We start from the raw sequence: 17,157 nt of genomic DNA on the forward strand, positions 1-17,157 counted from the left end.
AAAAGAGCTCAATCCTCAATGATACCAATCCGGTATTTATCATATACTGAACCAATCATTTACGATAGTCTATCAGTATATGATATATATCATGTGGGTAGCCCAGAGGACTGCGATTTTCTTGAAAAATGAACTGTCAATCCTCTATTATATCCTGTCAGTAATGATATATCATGTGGATATCATAGAAGATTGAGTAGTGTTTGCTATTTTAATTTTTATATAATTTTTTGCGAGTTAATTATTTAAAAAATTACCAATTGTTTAAATTCATATATTTATATTAGTTTAAAAACAATTAGCTAATATTATTATCTTTTGTTTTTTATATTTATCTATAAAAAGAAAAACTAAAAGACACACAAATATTAGAAAAGGGACAAAAGGGAAGAAGATAAACAACCAAAAACAAGGAAAATAAATAAAGAGAAAAAGGGAAAAAGAAAACAGTAGCACAGATTAGGAATTTTTTTTTTTTTTTTTTTTTTGAAGCAACCACTAAGCAATGCCTAGTGGCTTTATTTTATTACTAAATAAAAGAGCCTCTTTGCAAAGTGTTTCGACAGAAACATCTGAACAAACAAAACAAAAGCAAAAGCTCAACAATCTAAAAAATCTAGCTAGAACCAAGAACCAAGAACTAAGAACAGAGAACAAATCTCTTCTCACAGCAACTCAGTCTCCTAGCTTAGCAATCAGGTATGATTCTCACCCATTTTCATTCCTGTCTATTTTAGTATGAACTGAACTGAAGAAAAGTACATGGTGTATAATATTGATTCTTCCAACTGAAAACTTGTGTTGTGTTATGTTGAATCAATTCTTTTGAGCTTTGTCTGTTCCTCTCCTCCATTGTTGATGTGCTTTGAAATCTCTAACCTTTACCCAGTTCTCAAATTGATTTGATAACTTAAGAATTCTGTCCTGTTGATTGTTAGATCTTGTTTGTCTTGAGTAAGTAGCATTCTTAAGCCCGTGATTGGCCCCATTAATATGTCCCTCAAGCTCTCACCAGAGACATGGTTATCAACCACACTAAGATTATCTCTAGGCTTTACAATTGAACTAAATAAACAAGACTTACTTTCTCTTTAATCAAAAGGCTAGATATCCAGTTAGGATTTCTAATTTACAGTAGACAATCAAAAAGTGGATACTGCTTCTCAGCTATTGCTAACTCTTCAATAGGATGAGCCGAAGCTAATACCACACATTGAAGAATTTTCAATAGTTAAGTTACACAATCACACATGTACTCATTAGGTCTGCTTATTCCTTGCATTTCTGATCCTGAGATTAGGAACTTGTTGCTTATCCAAATTTAGTATCTTCCTCCCTGCACTAGGCAGTTCTGAAAATAAATTAAACTCTGATATAACTGCAAAATCAAAAGCGATGTTAGCTAAAAAATCTGCCAGGCTGTTCCCCTCCCTATAGACGTGTTGTATTATCACATTGAATCCTTCCATCATCTTCTTAATTCTCTCTACTTCAGTGATAATGCACCATGGTATCTGCCATTGTTCTTCCACCACTTTCTTTAAGAGCAATGAGTCTGTTTCCATAATTAATGGATGGAGTTCATGTTCCACACAGTAGGTCAAGCCTTGCAGTATAGCTTTAGCTTCAGCAACTACATTTGTAGAATCCCCTATTTCAGCACACTGAGCATATACCAAGTCCCCTTGCCAATTTCTCACACAAAAACCATAAGAACTAGGTCCCGGATTCCCTCTTGAAGCCCCATCTGTATTACACTTAAACCACCTAGCATATGGAAGCTTCCAATGAACAACTTTAGTAATTATTCGGGGTTGTATTCTTTCCAGACAATTAACTAGGTCAGGCCATAGAAAAGGTACATTTTGTAACGATGGGTATCTCATCCTGGTAAGATAGTATAGATTATTGTTCACTTCATGCACCACTTTTCTAAAACTCACCTTACCTCCATGTCTTGTGGTATTTCTCATTTTCCACAGTTCCCATGTAATCATTGCTGGTATTGCTTGAACAATAGGTTTGATCATGTCACCGCAAGCTACTGACCATACAGCTCTGATTGTTTGGTGTAGTTGGACTCTGTTTACATGTAGTCCTGCTGCTTCTAAAAACACCTTCCATACCCCTTCTGCAAAATTGCTTGTTAAAAATAAATGTTGCATAGTTTCTTGTTGAGGAACTCTGCAACAGTAACATCTAGAGACCACGGCAATATTAATCCTCATCAAATTATCATCAGTAGGGATTATCCATTTCCATAACTTCCACAGAAAGAAAGAAATTTTAAAAGGAACTCCCTTAATCCACAATTGTTTGAAGTCCTCTTGTATGTGACTCTTATGCCTCATAATATCCCAAGCCGTGTTGATTGTAAACTTTCCTGTACTTGTTGGCTTCCACCAGGGTCTATCCCATACACCTTGAAGCTGTTCTATGTGAATTTCAGACTTTATGTGATCCACTATATCTATTGGAAAGTTTTGCTGCAACATTTGATCCTTCCATCTCCCTCCTTCTATCAGATCTGCAACATCCTCCAGTGTTTCATTAATAGGAAAATCAGTGGGCACCACATGGTGTAAAGCTCCCAGCTTAGTCCAGTTCTCATACCAAACATTAATAGTTCCACCTTTTATTTCCCACCAAATTTCATGTTCTATAGCTTCTCTTGCTTCTAGCATTTTCTTCCACACCTGTGACCCCCCCTTCCACTGGACTAGAATAGGCATCTGTTTCTTGCAATATTTATTCCACATGTAATTTGCCCACAATGTATTAGAAGTCCTGAATCTCCACCATAATTTGGCAAAAAGAGCATTTGAAATATCAAATAAAGATTTAAAGCCTAAACCTCCTTCTTGAGTAGGTAAACATACATTCTGCCATGCTACCCAATGCCTACTCCTCCCTTCTTCCTTATTACTCCAAAAGTATCTAGCAAACATCTTGTGTATTTCATTCAACACACACTTTGGAGGAGCTAATACTGAAAGTAGATGCAAAGGCATTGCTTGGAGAACACTTTTAATTAGTACAGCCTTACCTCCAAATGACAAGAGCTTGCCCTTCCAAGAATGCAATCTTCCTTTAATCTTTTTGATCAATTCAGCATAGTACACCTTCTTCTTCCTTGAATGAAAGATAGGGCACCCCAGATATATAAAAGGAAATTGTCCTCTTGAAATACCAATATTATCAGCAACTGACTGAATAAGAGTATTTCCTACTTTCGAGTACATATAGTAAGAACTTTTCTCCTTATTAATCAATTGACCTGAAGCCTGCTCATATTGATTCAGCACTCTCGTGATACTCTTAAGTGATTCCGGCTGAGCTGAAGTGAAAATAATTGTATCATCAGCATATGCCAAGTGATTTAAAGGATAAGACCACTTTGGCATCCCATACCCAATATAATTGGATTCTTCAAATAGTGAATTTAGAGCCCTGGACAAAACCTCTGCTGCTAGAAGAAATAAAGTAGGTGATAGGGGATCACCCTGTTTCACTCCCCTAGTAGAATGAAAAAATCCAGTTGCCTGTCCATTTAGAAGAACTGAATACCAATTATTCGAAATCAACCTCCAAATCAGGCCTATAAAATGCTCTGCAAAACCCATTGATCGTAACACATGCAAAAGATATTTCCATGAAACCCTATCATAAGCTTTGGCCATATCCAGTTTTATCACAACATTTGCAGGTTTTCCCCTAATTCTAATATCTGAGACAATCTCTTGTGTTAAGAGAATGTTCTCAAAAATACTTCTCCCTTTTACAAAACCTGATTGATTTGCTGATATTAATGAAGGCAAAATCTTCTCCATCCTTCCATGCACTACTCTTGATATCACCTTATTGATGAAGTTAGACAAGCTGATTGGTCTCATATCTGAAAAAGTCTGAACAATTTGTTTTTTAGGTATGAGTACTAGATTAGTATGTGTGATTGATTTAGGGAGTTCGGCACCATCGAAAAAAGATAAAACTACAGCATGCACATCATTCCCCACAATCTCCCAACATTGCTGATAAAAAATACCTGTAAACCCATCTGGTCCACCAGCACTGTCCCCACTTAAAGCAAAAACTGCCTGCTTGACTTCTTCTTTTGTTGGATATGCACATAACATCATATTCTGCTCATGAGATATCAAAGAAGGAACATGTCTTAATATTCCAAAATCTGATGTATCCCCCTCCTAGGTAAATTGATTTTGAAAGAAATTTACTGCTTCTGCCTTGATATTCTCCATCTCTTCTAACCATACTCCTTCTCCATTATGTATTCCCCTCACCTGTAATCTCTTCCTCCTTCCATTCACATAATTGTGGAAAAATCTAGTATTCCTGTCTCCTTCTGTGGACCAATTAAATCCTGCCTTTTGTTTCCAGTATTGTTCTTCTAGGCTTAAGTATTTTTTCAATTCAGCCTGAGCCTTTTGAAGCACAATTCTGTTTACAATACTGGGCTCCTCTTCAAATAAATCTTCCTTTATTTTCACCACTTCCTCTCTAATTGCTATCTGTTTGAAAATGTCTCCATAAGTTTCCCTACTCCACCTAGAAATAGCACCTTTTAAGCTTTTGAGCTTCTGTTTAAATGCTAAGAAAGGGGAATCTGCATATGGAGTCCTCCAATTCTGCACCACCACCTCCCTGAAAGTTTCATGCTGAGTCCAGAAATTTAGAAACCTAAAAGGTTTTATAGAGTGAACAGATTCTTCTCCATATGATAGAATCAGAGGGGCATGATCTGACCCTTTTTTTGAAAGATGCTCAACTTCTATTTGCGGGAACATGATCTGGAACTGACAATTAACCACTATTCTGTCTAACCTTTTGAAAATGCAATCTTCTGCTGATCTCCCATTCCACCATGTAAACGGACTTCCTTTAAATCCCATGTCCAATAACCCACAAGAGTTAATACAGAAAGCAAAGGCCTCACACTCAGATAATGTGACAGGAAGCCCACCAAGTTTTTCTTCCTCAGACAATATCACATTGAAATCCCCCCCAACCATCCATGGAAAATTCATGTCACTTGCAAGTTGGTAAAGACTGTCCCATAGCTCTAATCTCTCCCCTTCATCACACTTGGCATAGACAAAGGTTGAAATAATTTCTTTGCCAGTATCTTGGTGACACAACTTCAAAGTAATTTGTTGGTCTGTGTCCATTAACACATCACATTGTACTGCATCATCGACAAAAACCCATATCTTACCATTACAATTAGCTACAGCAGTCTCCATGCCCAATCTCCTTTTGTATTTCTGCAGATGTTTACAGTTTTGAAATGGTTCCATTAAAGCCACAACAGAACACTTATATTGCCTTTGTAACATGATCAACCTTTGAAAAGCCTGTTGAGTGTTAACGGACCTAATATTCCATATTAGAGACTTAATCATTATTTACTTTTGGAAGTTGCCACTCTTTTTGGGTTCACCCTCTTGGGTGGTATAACATCTTGCACCTTTGTTTTTTTTCCACTTTTTGTTATGGCCTTTGGAGATATATCTGTTTCTGTGGACACCTTTTTTATTATTTTGGAACTGATCCCTATTCCTTGATCCCCTTCTAGCTGCTGCTCTTCCTCTATAGCCTGCTGGACTTCGTTTTCTGTAACTCTATGGGCCACTATTTCTTGTAACTTAGCATTTGGTGGACTATGTTTTCCTTGCTGGATCATTTGTTGTCGGCTTGCTCCCTCTGAACATATTACAAAACCTATTGAATGTGGCATCATATCAGTTAAATTCTCTTCTGCTTCCCTTTCTATGTCAATTGCTTGCCCATCTGGTGGATTGTGTTTTATCCCTATCTCATCTGGTTTATCTCATCTGGTTTTGATTGCTGAAGTAGATCCCCAACCGTCAAGCTATCTGCAGTATCACTAGGCCCACTTTCCTCTTATTTTTTTGCCCCATCAGAGATCAAAGAATCCCCATAAGACTCCCCACCATGATGTGTCTTTGTTGTATCATAGGAGTTGTTTTCTAACTGCACTGCTGACCCTTGGCTCATGATTTCTTCTTCTGCATTCTCTGTTACTTCTACTCTATCCCTCCACTTTTTTGTTTTATCTGCTTCATGAACATTTGGTGTCTGATCCACATCCACCACCTGATCCACTACCTGCTTATCACATCTATTTTGCTCTTGTTGTCCCTGTTGTGATGTCACTTGTTTTCCATTGTCAACATTGATTTTCCCAAAGGAGGCTTCCACCCAATCTTTAGAACTTTCTTGCACAGTTTTGTCTTGTTCCTTTTTTCCGTTTGGAGACTGAATGTTTTCATTATCTGCTGCATTTTGTGAATTGTTGCTTATATTAGTGTTCTCCTTTTCTTGTGTTTGTCCATTCAGGTTTCCTTCAGCATGTTGGCTTTGCTGCTTGTTCCCCTCTTTAGGTAAATTCTCTGCTATTTCTTTCTCTAAACAATGATGTTTTGCTGCCTGTTTTGTCACAATTTCTTCTAAATGGTCTTGTTCTGAAAGAGCAGCAAACTGGTTGTTGGTCTTCACCGCACTAGTTTATGCCTTCTTCCCTGCCCCACCTTGCATATTTTGGCTCTCGTTCCCTTCTGCATGGTTGTGCTTTCTATTGTCCTTAACAGGATTCCATTGTCCAGGATTGCCTATTAATCTTCCACTAGACAATATTCTTGCAGAATTATGATAACCCCTATGCATTGGCTTTTCAAAATTCTTGTATTTACCTGCTTCCTTTTCTTTTTGATTTACCTTCCCCGTTGGTTGTTCTTCTCTGTTGCCCTTTTGTTCTTTTCTCTGCTGTTTTTGGGATGCTCCTGATTTCTCCTCATAACTTTTTAGATTGCCTTCACTGTTTTCATATAACACTGCTTCTTTGTTCTTCTCCTCCTCCCTTCTTTTTGCCAGTTCTGGATTGATTATTCTACAGTCATATTCATTATGCCCCTGTAATTTACATTCTCTACAGTATTTAGGAAGATAGTCATAATGAATCTTCACATTTACTGTCCTTATTGCCCCTGAACTTTCATCCTCAATATCCATCCTTACAGAACTGGGTAGATCTGACAATAAATCTACTAGAACTTTAACCCTAGCACAACTAGGTCTTGTTTTGTTGATAGTAGCCATATCAAGATGAAGTGGTTTGCCAACTGCAGATGCAATTGAAAATAAAGTTTCCTTCACAAAATAGGTAGGCAGTAGATTAGGGAAGGATATCCATGCCATAGCTTTAGTAGTCTCCTCATCTATTTTAAATTTTGAATCATATATAAGTGGCCTCATTTGATATTCATATCCCTCCTTATCACTGATATAACATACTGGCTTAGAGGATAAATTGATAAAGTCTTCTATAAGTGATAATCTTATGAGTACATGTCGACTCCTGAAAAACCCAATTTGGCACTCACCCTTTATTCCACATTGTGCAGGGATAATTGTGCGGAGTTGATCCATATCTGGCCATCCATATGAGAATTTGCCAACAACAGCATGTTGTAGCTTCTCAATCACGTTCATCCGGGACACCTCTTCCTCTGTCCATTTGAGATAAGGCTTACCATGAAGATAAGAGATTTTCTTCATTTCAATTGGTGGAACTGTGTATTTCTGATTTTGTGTAGTAGCATTCAAAGTAGTAGGTTTCAAAAGTTCAGCATACTGTAATTTGTTCTCTCTCGGTTGTAATATCCCTTCCTCTTGATGAATTGTTGTAGTATCTTGCTGGTCAGCCACTCCGGAAGACTGACCAATGGCCATGGTGGCCATTGATGATAAGCTTGATCTACGTATTTAGGGTTTTCATGAAAATATGAGGTGAGAGAAGAGAGAGAAATATTCTACTGTTAACTAAAATTTACTTACAGATTAGGAATTGAGGAATTGAGAAGCCGTATAAAAAGGAAACAAAACTAATTGCGCACCGCCAAAAAAGGATGCTGACGCTACAAGCAAGAAATCTCGGGTAATTATTTTCAGCCGAAGGAGCATTGCGGTAAATTAAATCATTGGGGTTAATAACCCGTAATTAGTTTGCCTATAGTAGGCAATTTGTGGGGTTTCCTAAAATTAAAGTAAATGAGGCCGTGCGTTTCCCTCTTGACTAAGCGCTATTTGGTTGGGCCATACTCCAAATCGTTATTAATTTGCCCATCACAATAACGGGCTGCTGTTGTTGCTACCATCATATTTTCTTAGTTACATCAAAGCAAAAAAAAACTATAATACATCAAAAAAATAATATTAATATCTAATTTAATAGCTCCATCGTTAAAGGCTAAAATCAAGAATACTATTCTTTTACCGTGTTCTCATGTATTTGTTGGCAACAAATACACGCGAAAATATACACTATTTTGCTAAAATGTAGCTACAAATGGTAATATTTAAAAGGGTAGCTACAAATGGTAATATTTAAAAGGATAGCTACAAATGGTAGGAAGTTATAATAAGGTAGTCATTTGAGTAAGTTTGCCTAAGATTATTGACATACTTCAAAAATTGATATCCAGGTCTAGATCACTTGGGGCTCAGCTAGATATAACATCCTCTTGAAGCAGAATTGATGAAGGCCTAGCAAGTCGGATCAGGTCATTTGCACTTTCCTCCCTATTTTGTTGTGGTCTTTAAATGTTGTCCCTCAAGTCTAATAATTTTGTAGCGGACACAAATTTATATTTTTGAATCATAGCATCCCACAAATTATGCTCCGCCCCTTAAAGTACCTATCCATCGCAGAAGTTTGATTTTAAAAGATAAAATTTAAAGACTGGCCCATTTGGTGGCAAAAATTAAAGACCAGCCCATTTGAAAGAAAAACCGAGAAATTTCTTCAGTCGGATTTCCACTGGTGTTTATCAACTTCAGCCAAGTAATTGTACGGTTTGCCTTTCAAATACTCTGGTCTTTAATTTTTGTCATTCAAAATTGAACTTATGCATATAGGGCATAAGTTCTTTAAGGGTGCATACATAAATTTTGAATATTATAATGTTTAATTTATGTATTTATAGGTGTTCGATTTTGAAGGGAAAAAAATTAATTATTAGCTTAAAGGCCAAAAAGTAAAGACCTGCACAAAATGGGGACCAAAGTGCAAATGAAATCTTTTTGGGCTTCAATTAGCGGTCACTAGTAGCCCATTGTTGCAGTGCTTGGGTGTAATCCCAAAGTTTGCCTGGGATCTTAGTAGTCCATCGAAGAACGAAATGGGAAAATAACCTAGTAATACTATTTAAGATTCTATATTACAAAATATAAGAATATTTTTTTTTATTTATAAAATATACCAACAAAATTATGAAGTATATCAGATTTGAGCTTAATCGATACCCACAATTTTGGGCTTTTTTTAAGAAAGAGAATCTGATTTTAAATGTGGCTTAATTTTAGAATAGTTACCAATCAAATTCTTCTTCTTTTTTAAAAAGATTTCTCTCTCTCCCTCTATGATAGATACCATTTATAGACCTAAAATTCATCTTCTCTCCTAATATAAATTTTCAAACCAATATTACAAAGTATTTTTTATTATTGACCAGTGTATTAATTGTATGTAAAAATTTATTTGTATCATTTTGAGATATGTTTGATCATTGTGTGTTTGAAATCTGTTTAACAAAACTAATATATGTATGAAATGTGTATGAAATCTGTTATATATCATTTTTTAGATATGCGGCACAAAGTGTATGAAATGCGAATAAATTCAATAAGAATTAGTCTTAAAAATGTTGAGAATTGATATGTGTATGGAATTTGGTTTGAATCAATCAAAAAACTTATTATACATATTTACTTTCTCATAATCTATATATTCTTTGATTAGATTTTATACAATTTATATGTACATTATCATAATCAAAATATAAATACAACTTTTATACATATTTCATACATAAAAATTATAACGAATTTATACAGTTATACACATTGCATACAAAAATTTATATATATTTATTTTTTGGTCTATGAACTTTGTATGGAATCTGGTTTGTATCAATTACAAATTTATTATACATATTTTCTCAAATTTATACATAATTTGATTAGATTTTATACAATTTATATGTACTTTATCATAATAAAAATATACATACAATTTCTATACATATTTCAGATATAAAAATTATAACGAATTTATACAGTTATACATATTTCATACAAAAATTATACATATATGTTTTTTGGTGTATGAACTTTGTGCATAAAAATTACTGATTAGAATGGACTTTTTGAGTAAAAGTTGGAGAAAATTAGGGAACAATATCTCTTAATTTTGAATGGGGGGAGAAAAGTGAATGAAATAAAGGAGCAAAAGTTGGAGAAAATTAGGGAACAATATCTATTAATTTTGAATGGAGAGAGAAAAGTGGATAAAATAAGGGAAACAGTTTCTTCCCTTATTTAATGTGTTTTATTTGCTTCTTTTTAATTTACCTGATTCGTATAAATTTTGTAAGAAATCTAATGATATATTTTGTAAAGTGAAAAGTATCTGCATGTTTTGTAAATATACCCTCTTACTATGTACATTAATGTTTTTTGCCCCAAGAAATTTCACCCTCCTTGTTTTTTCTAATATAGATTGTAACAAGCGCTGGTGTATGCTCAATATCGTACACTGATTATAAAATGATTATATTAACTTATAAAATAAAAAATTATGATTACTTTTTATTTTAGTTTTGTTGGATCATGCTATATATAGAGTGTAAATATCCCGTAATAATCAGGAGTACCAGCAAACATATTATGTAACAATAATTTTCAGCTATAGATTGCATGATTGTGGCTACAAAAAATAAAAAAAGGCACATTGAGAACATTTACTAGATTGAATGACTTGTGGCTACAGTGAGCCGCCTTGGGTTAAAAAAGGCTCGACCTTAGTAATAACCAAGTGAGAGAACATGAGATCAAAATAAAGAAAAATAAAAAATAATTCAGCAATAAAACTCGTTCTCATTGTCTCGCAGTTTAAAGCAAATAAATAGTTATGGGTTCGAGTCTCATAGTATTAATGTTTTTTTTTTTTTTTTTTTGTGTTCTTGGCTTATCAAAAGAAATCAAATCAAAGTCACACACGAAGGGCTTGTTAATGCGAAATTAAATAAATAAAAATGTATTTTTGCAACAATTTATATTTTTAAACGAAATGATCATTTACTTCAACAAAATAAAAAGAAAGAGGGCGAGACATATAAAAAGTGATCTTAACTTTCAACCATATTCTTACAACTGGCATAGCCACAAGGCCAAGTAGGAAGTGCTTGAAGATATTGCTTGAAGTTGAACGATGCTTTTTACAAAAAGAAAGACGTCGATAGCCAATAGGGGAGTGTTACTCAACTCAAAGACACGCACTAAAAAGAGAGAGAAGGTGGAAATAGGAGAAACAAAATGAAGACTACCTGGACAATTGAGACCACATGAAACTTGGCTTTTTCTCATTGGTTTATTAATTTTCATTGACATTCTGGAGACAAAGGAGTGGAAAATGTTGTCAATTATTTAAGGGACCTTCTAAGACAACTCTAATTGAGAAATAAGTCTTGTGACGTCAGTGACAGAAGGCAGGCATGAAAAAATGCTAGAATTCTAGGCTATAAGCTTTTGAAGAAGGAACGCAAAATATAACTTTAGAAAAATTATATATGCTAATAGAAAAGAGAAGACAATGAAGTATTACATATGAAATAACACAAGTAACGTGTAGGTGCAATGAATTTGGGTTATCAGGGGTGAAGCCGGTCATAAAGCTATGAGTTCGGCAGAATCTAGCAGTATTGGCTCAAATTTTGAATTTGTATCAAAACGTTCATCTAATATATATAAATAATTTATTCAAAAGTATTTAGTAAGCAAGAAAAATTATGATTCAAAATTCATAAATAAAAATTCTAATTCTGCCTTGGTGGGTTATGACATGCAGTTTCTCTGTTTCATGATTTATTATTGCTCTCCCAATCAGAACACTTGACCACAATGGCGGAGGGAGAGTATCAGTTACAGGTTCGAACGAAGCTAATAATTTTTGTTTAAATCTTGTATTTGTATAAGGAATTTCATTAAATTTTTATAAATATTTGATTGCAAATTCAATAATTATAACGATTATAGTTTCAATGAAAAATTCAAGACCCATGAATTTTGCTCCGCCTCATTTTGACCAAGCAAATTATTATGGCACTAGAAGAGACCGCCCCCAAATACCAAATTTGGCACATATATTGACTAGCCCCATGGTGGACCGACCTACATTTCTTTCTAGGAGCATGTGGCAATATGATGATATGTCTCAAACACACTTAACTACTAATGGAGGGTAGTTGATGGCATTTTGTTAAACGACTTTCAGCCAGTAAATATGCCTTAATTGGACCACCATATTTTCTGATCCACAAATATTGTTCTTCATTCTTCTTTCTTGGATTTCATATACTGTGAATACAGATGAGGCCCAAGAGTGGAGCTACTATTGAAGTTATGGGTGAAAATGATTCTTTGACAAGGATAAGAGAGAGGGTATATAGTGGAGTATGACTATTGAGACATCCACCTTTTCCCATTTATTCTCTCGTACTTCTTCTTTTTGTCGTTGGGCGCGCCGACCCCTCCCATTCGGGCGCTATCAAATAAAAAATAGTGGGCAATTTGCACGATTGCGCTTCATTTTTGCTCTTCGCCTAAAATACTTCGAGGTTTTGGGTTCAAACCCCAGCTAATCATAAAAATAAATAAAAAATTCGCAAGACAAGGCTTTGCAAAGCCTTATAAGACAAACATTTAGTTATGCCTAAGGAAACGTCTATTATGTGTCAGACTTTTCGCAAAGTCTTGTCTTGCGATTTTTTTTTTTTACAGAGCGGGGGTTCGAACCTACAACCTCGGGGTATTTCGGCCACCAATTTAAGCGAAGGAAAAAAATTAAAGATCAATAATTTTAGGGGAAAAAATTAAAGACCACCCCAAAAGAAGGATAATCCGCATAAAGAAATTGAAAAATAGTCACAACATCTCTCATGGGTCAATTTAGGCTGCAGTAGGGACTCAGTAGCTCAGTTTGTTGACTACCTAAACCTTTATCTTGTTGGTAAGGGTTCAAATCCCCACATTGTAATCCCCTCCCCTATTTCTCTTTCCCTTATCCCTTATGTAATAAAATAAAAATAAAAAAAAGGATCAATTTAGGCTACATATCAGCTCAAATTTTTATGGGCGGAACTAATAAATAGGTGAATCAATAACCAGCCCAAACTTAAACGGGTTGAGCGAATTATATTTTCATGTAAGTGCGCCACCTCGATCTAGTTTAGTGCCGTCAAAATGGGCTTGGCCTTTGAGGCTAGCCCAGCCCAACTCGCTATTAGGGTGGGGTTGGGCTAAGATTGTTTAAGCCCATTTAAACTGAGGCTTATAAGCCCATCCTAAGTCAGCTTGCTGGCCCTTGAGGCTTGACCTAGGCTGGGCCGAGGCCGGCCCGTGGGCCAAAAGTCTATTTGGATTAAATTAAAAATTTGAAAGAAGATTGTGAAAAAAGAAGCAAAAATAGAAAAAGTGATTACCGAATAAGTTTTAGTATCTTACACAATACTCTACTCACGGGCGCTAAATCCTAATCACCAAGTGCAGAAGTTGTATTCATGATTGGAAACTTAATTTTAACTTGAAATTTAGGAGAAAGTCGGAAAAATAAGTAAAAAGTAGGAATAGTGATTATCGAATTAGTCTTAGTATCTTACAATAATTTTTTAGTTAGCGTTAAATCCTTAATACTAAATTCCTAATCACCAAGTGTACCTTAATACTAAAATATCTAATCACCACGTATAAATATTGCATCCATCATGAAATTGTCAAAATTTGTTACTCGAATTATTTGTTGAGCTATACCAAATTCAAAGTGGTAATATTATTAAGCGAATTTAAATACTATTGATTAGTTTATGAAATGTAGTTATTTGATAATGTTTAATTAATTAAATTTGCATATGGCTGTAGACGAAGATGGAGATGTTAATTAAGACAATTTTATCACAAACGGATTCAAATGTGCTTGACAATGTATAGGTGTTAAATATGCTATAAGTTGCCGTAGAATTATGTACTTCCATATATTCATTATATCAGAGATGATAACAAATTGGTATGTACTTATATGTTAGAATTTAAATTGAAAAAAAAAAAATCTTATAAAAAATTATTGAAAAAATGAAGGGCTGGCCCGCCCCAGCCCACGACCTTTGTAGGGCTGGGTTGGGCTAGCCATTTTAAGACCCATTCAAATGAAGGGCCGGCCCGCCCTACCCCATCAAATTCCTTGGCCCGCCAGGCTTGGGTTGGGTTGAGCTGGGCTGGCCCGTTTTGACAATTTCAAACTGTTGTCACAATTCGGCTTAAAAGTGGTTCTGAGTTTTAAAATGTGGGGGTAATTTTTTCACTATATCTTCTCTTACTTTCCCTATTTCTAGTCTAGAGAAAAGAAAAGTGTTGAACAAAACGACCCTTTATTGCTATGATAGATTTCTTCATTTATCTTCGTCTTGTTCTTTGCCATAATGTTCTCTAGCCACAATTCTACTATTTGCTGAAATAAAATTTGATTTAGGAATAATATTGGATAAATCTCACGCAGTCCGTTCGCGTAGGATGACTCACCTTAGCCATTATAGTGATCTCACCTCTAACTCTAGAGCTAGGAAGCAATTAAAGCCAACGCAAGATTAGGGTCATTCTCTTCATTCTATGCTGACCCCGACTGGCTTCTAGGGAATCCCGACTAGCCTCCCAATATGTTAGTAGGAATTCTCTTATTCCTTAGTCAATAACTTAGTTGGATCCGGATCTACTTCATCAGGATCGATACGAACATGGATGATTATATCGCGATCCCTCCTTTCATACCGCTAAGGATGCTTCATTTAGCCAATTTGCATTACCTACGCTTTAAGCCTTTACTTCCCATCCTAAATTAATACTCCTATAGTTACTTTTCTATTATCTAAGTGAGTTAGATACGGAGTACATATTTTGTACTATTTATTTAGACAAATATATAATGAGAACTTTTGCAAAACACTATCCAGTGTCGACATCCCATATTAAAGGTTGCCTTCGTCATTGTATCCCATATGACACTGCTTTTATTGCTCCATAAAGCTAGGAATATTCTCCTCATGATACGTCCACATCTTAATGTGGGCTCTAGCTGCGTGACAAGTTAGGCATTAAGACACTTGGAAGTGTGAAATCGTAAAAATTTAGCACCACATTCTACTTTGTGTGACACAAGATGTTGGCAGATCAATAAAATGACTATTATTTGTGGATTTAGTTATCTTAGATAATGATTAAAGATTTTGGGTCGACATATTTCACATAAGGATTAGTGCCTGCAAATCTTTGTGCAAGTTATATATAGTAGTATCTTTTAAGAGATAGAATTAGCTATGAATTTTGTTGTTGTTAATCTGTCGCTAAATAGCTCGTTCCTAACTAATAATCTACTGCTAAATAGCTTGTAGCTAACAATACTTTTGATAATCTGTCCCTAAATAGAATTAATTAGCAGCAGCCGACGAATTTTACTATTTAACTACAAAATTTATCCTCCGCTAATTCCTATTTTCTTTAGTTGATACGTTACTTATCCGAGCAAAATCTGCTGCTTAATCCAATATGCATAATCTATTATTCACCCACGAACAAAAGAAATTAAGTAATCAAATCAGCCAATAGTTCAAAGATTCGTGATTCTCTTCGATTATTTTAAAGTATAACCTATAAATAATTTAATCAGCCATTCTTGATGGGACGACGTATTAACAAACCTTCCAGTTTAAGTGGAAATGAATGAAGGAAAACAAAATTATTTTATATGAAGGGTAATAAAGTAGTAGCAGTTATGGATCGGATAATGGGATATCGCATTTGAGAATATTCTTACTAATGAAAGATTATTTATTGAAAAGGTAAACTAGCCTGAATGTTACAAAGTGGAATTGCTTGATATGGAGTGTGCCAATTCCAATTAGGTCCTTCCAATATTGATACGTTTAGGGGAAGGATATAACGCTAGTCTATCCTATAAACCATAATGGTGACTTAATATACTCGTGCGTAATGCAAAACCTGACCTCTAATTTTAAGAAATAGATATCAATAAAATATTAGAAAAATCTTAATTTATATGATATTATAAAAACTGTTTATTTGATGAAGCGCCCTCTAAGAATTGGTGGTAATTGGTGGTGATGCTCATCTGCAATAATAGCTATGAGGCATAGTCAGGGGCGGAGCCACATAGGGTTGAGGGCAGGGTTCATCCGAACCCCCTTAGGTAAAAAAAAAAAACTATTTATACATGATTAAAATTATTTTTTATGTCTATATAGTAGATGTTAAAGTCCCTTTGACTTCTTTGTATATTTACTTTTTTTATATTTTGAACGCCCTGAAACTCCTGACTCCGCCACTGAGCATAACAGTAAATAATTATGGTTAGTGAGATGGCTAAATGTGGTATGTGTGCAGAATGGTGCGTAGTGGATGTGTTGCATGCATGAAGGTGGTCCTTAGTGGCGGTTGGCTGTTATGGAGGAGATCGTTAGTGGTTGACGGTTGTGGAGGTGGTCGTTAGTGGTCGGCGATGGAGGCAGTTGTCGAGGTGATTGGTGGTCGTGATAGTTGTGTGATAGAAGTTGGTGGTAAAAGCTACGGGGTTGATAATGTTGGTTGGTGTGGTGGTTGTGGAATAATGATTAGCGATGGTAAATGTACACCTTTACGAGAATTTTTAGTAAATAATAACAAGCATAGGATTTGAACGATTCAGATTCATTAAAATAAATAAGTAATTAAAAAAATACCTACGAAACTAAAATTTGTGATTTAAATTCAGGCCTTTAATAAAAACAAATTGAGCCTCAAGTATATGCTACTATATATGTTCATAAAGTCTCATCCACATTTCGATTCATTCACGTTCTCCATCTCATTTTCACTTCACAATTTGGCTTTTAAAAAGAAATATTATTATTTTAATATTTAATTAATGTGTCCTAATTTGAATTTTGAAATAAGAGTTGGATAACGATAAAAGCCTACATAAAAGAATACTATTAAAATATAATGAATTAAAATGTC

General features: G+C 34.9%; 1 long non-coding RNA gene across 1 annotated transcript; it reads left to right on the forward strand.

The window, feature by feature from the left end:
- The first annotated feature begins 580 nt into the window (after window positions 1-580).
- On the forward strand, window positions 581-7,729 carry LOC132626760 (uncharacterized). The gene is made up of 3 exons (XR_009577612.1): window positions 581-699; window positions 6,379-6,422; window positions 7,443-7,729. It is a non-coding gene; the product is annotated as an uncharacterized LOC132626760 (long non-coding RNA).
- The last annotated feature ends 9,428 nt before the right edge of the window (window positions 7,730-17,157 follow it).

Source organism: Lycium barbarum, chromosome 1 (assembly GCF_019175385.1).
Source record: "Lycium barbarum isolate Lr01 chromosome 1, ASM1917538v2, whole genome shotgun sequence".
Lineage (NCBI taxonomy): Eukaryota > Viridiplantae > Streptophyta > Magnoliopsida > Solanales > Solanaceae > Lycium > Lycium barbarum.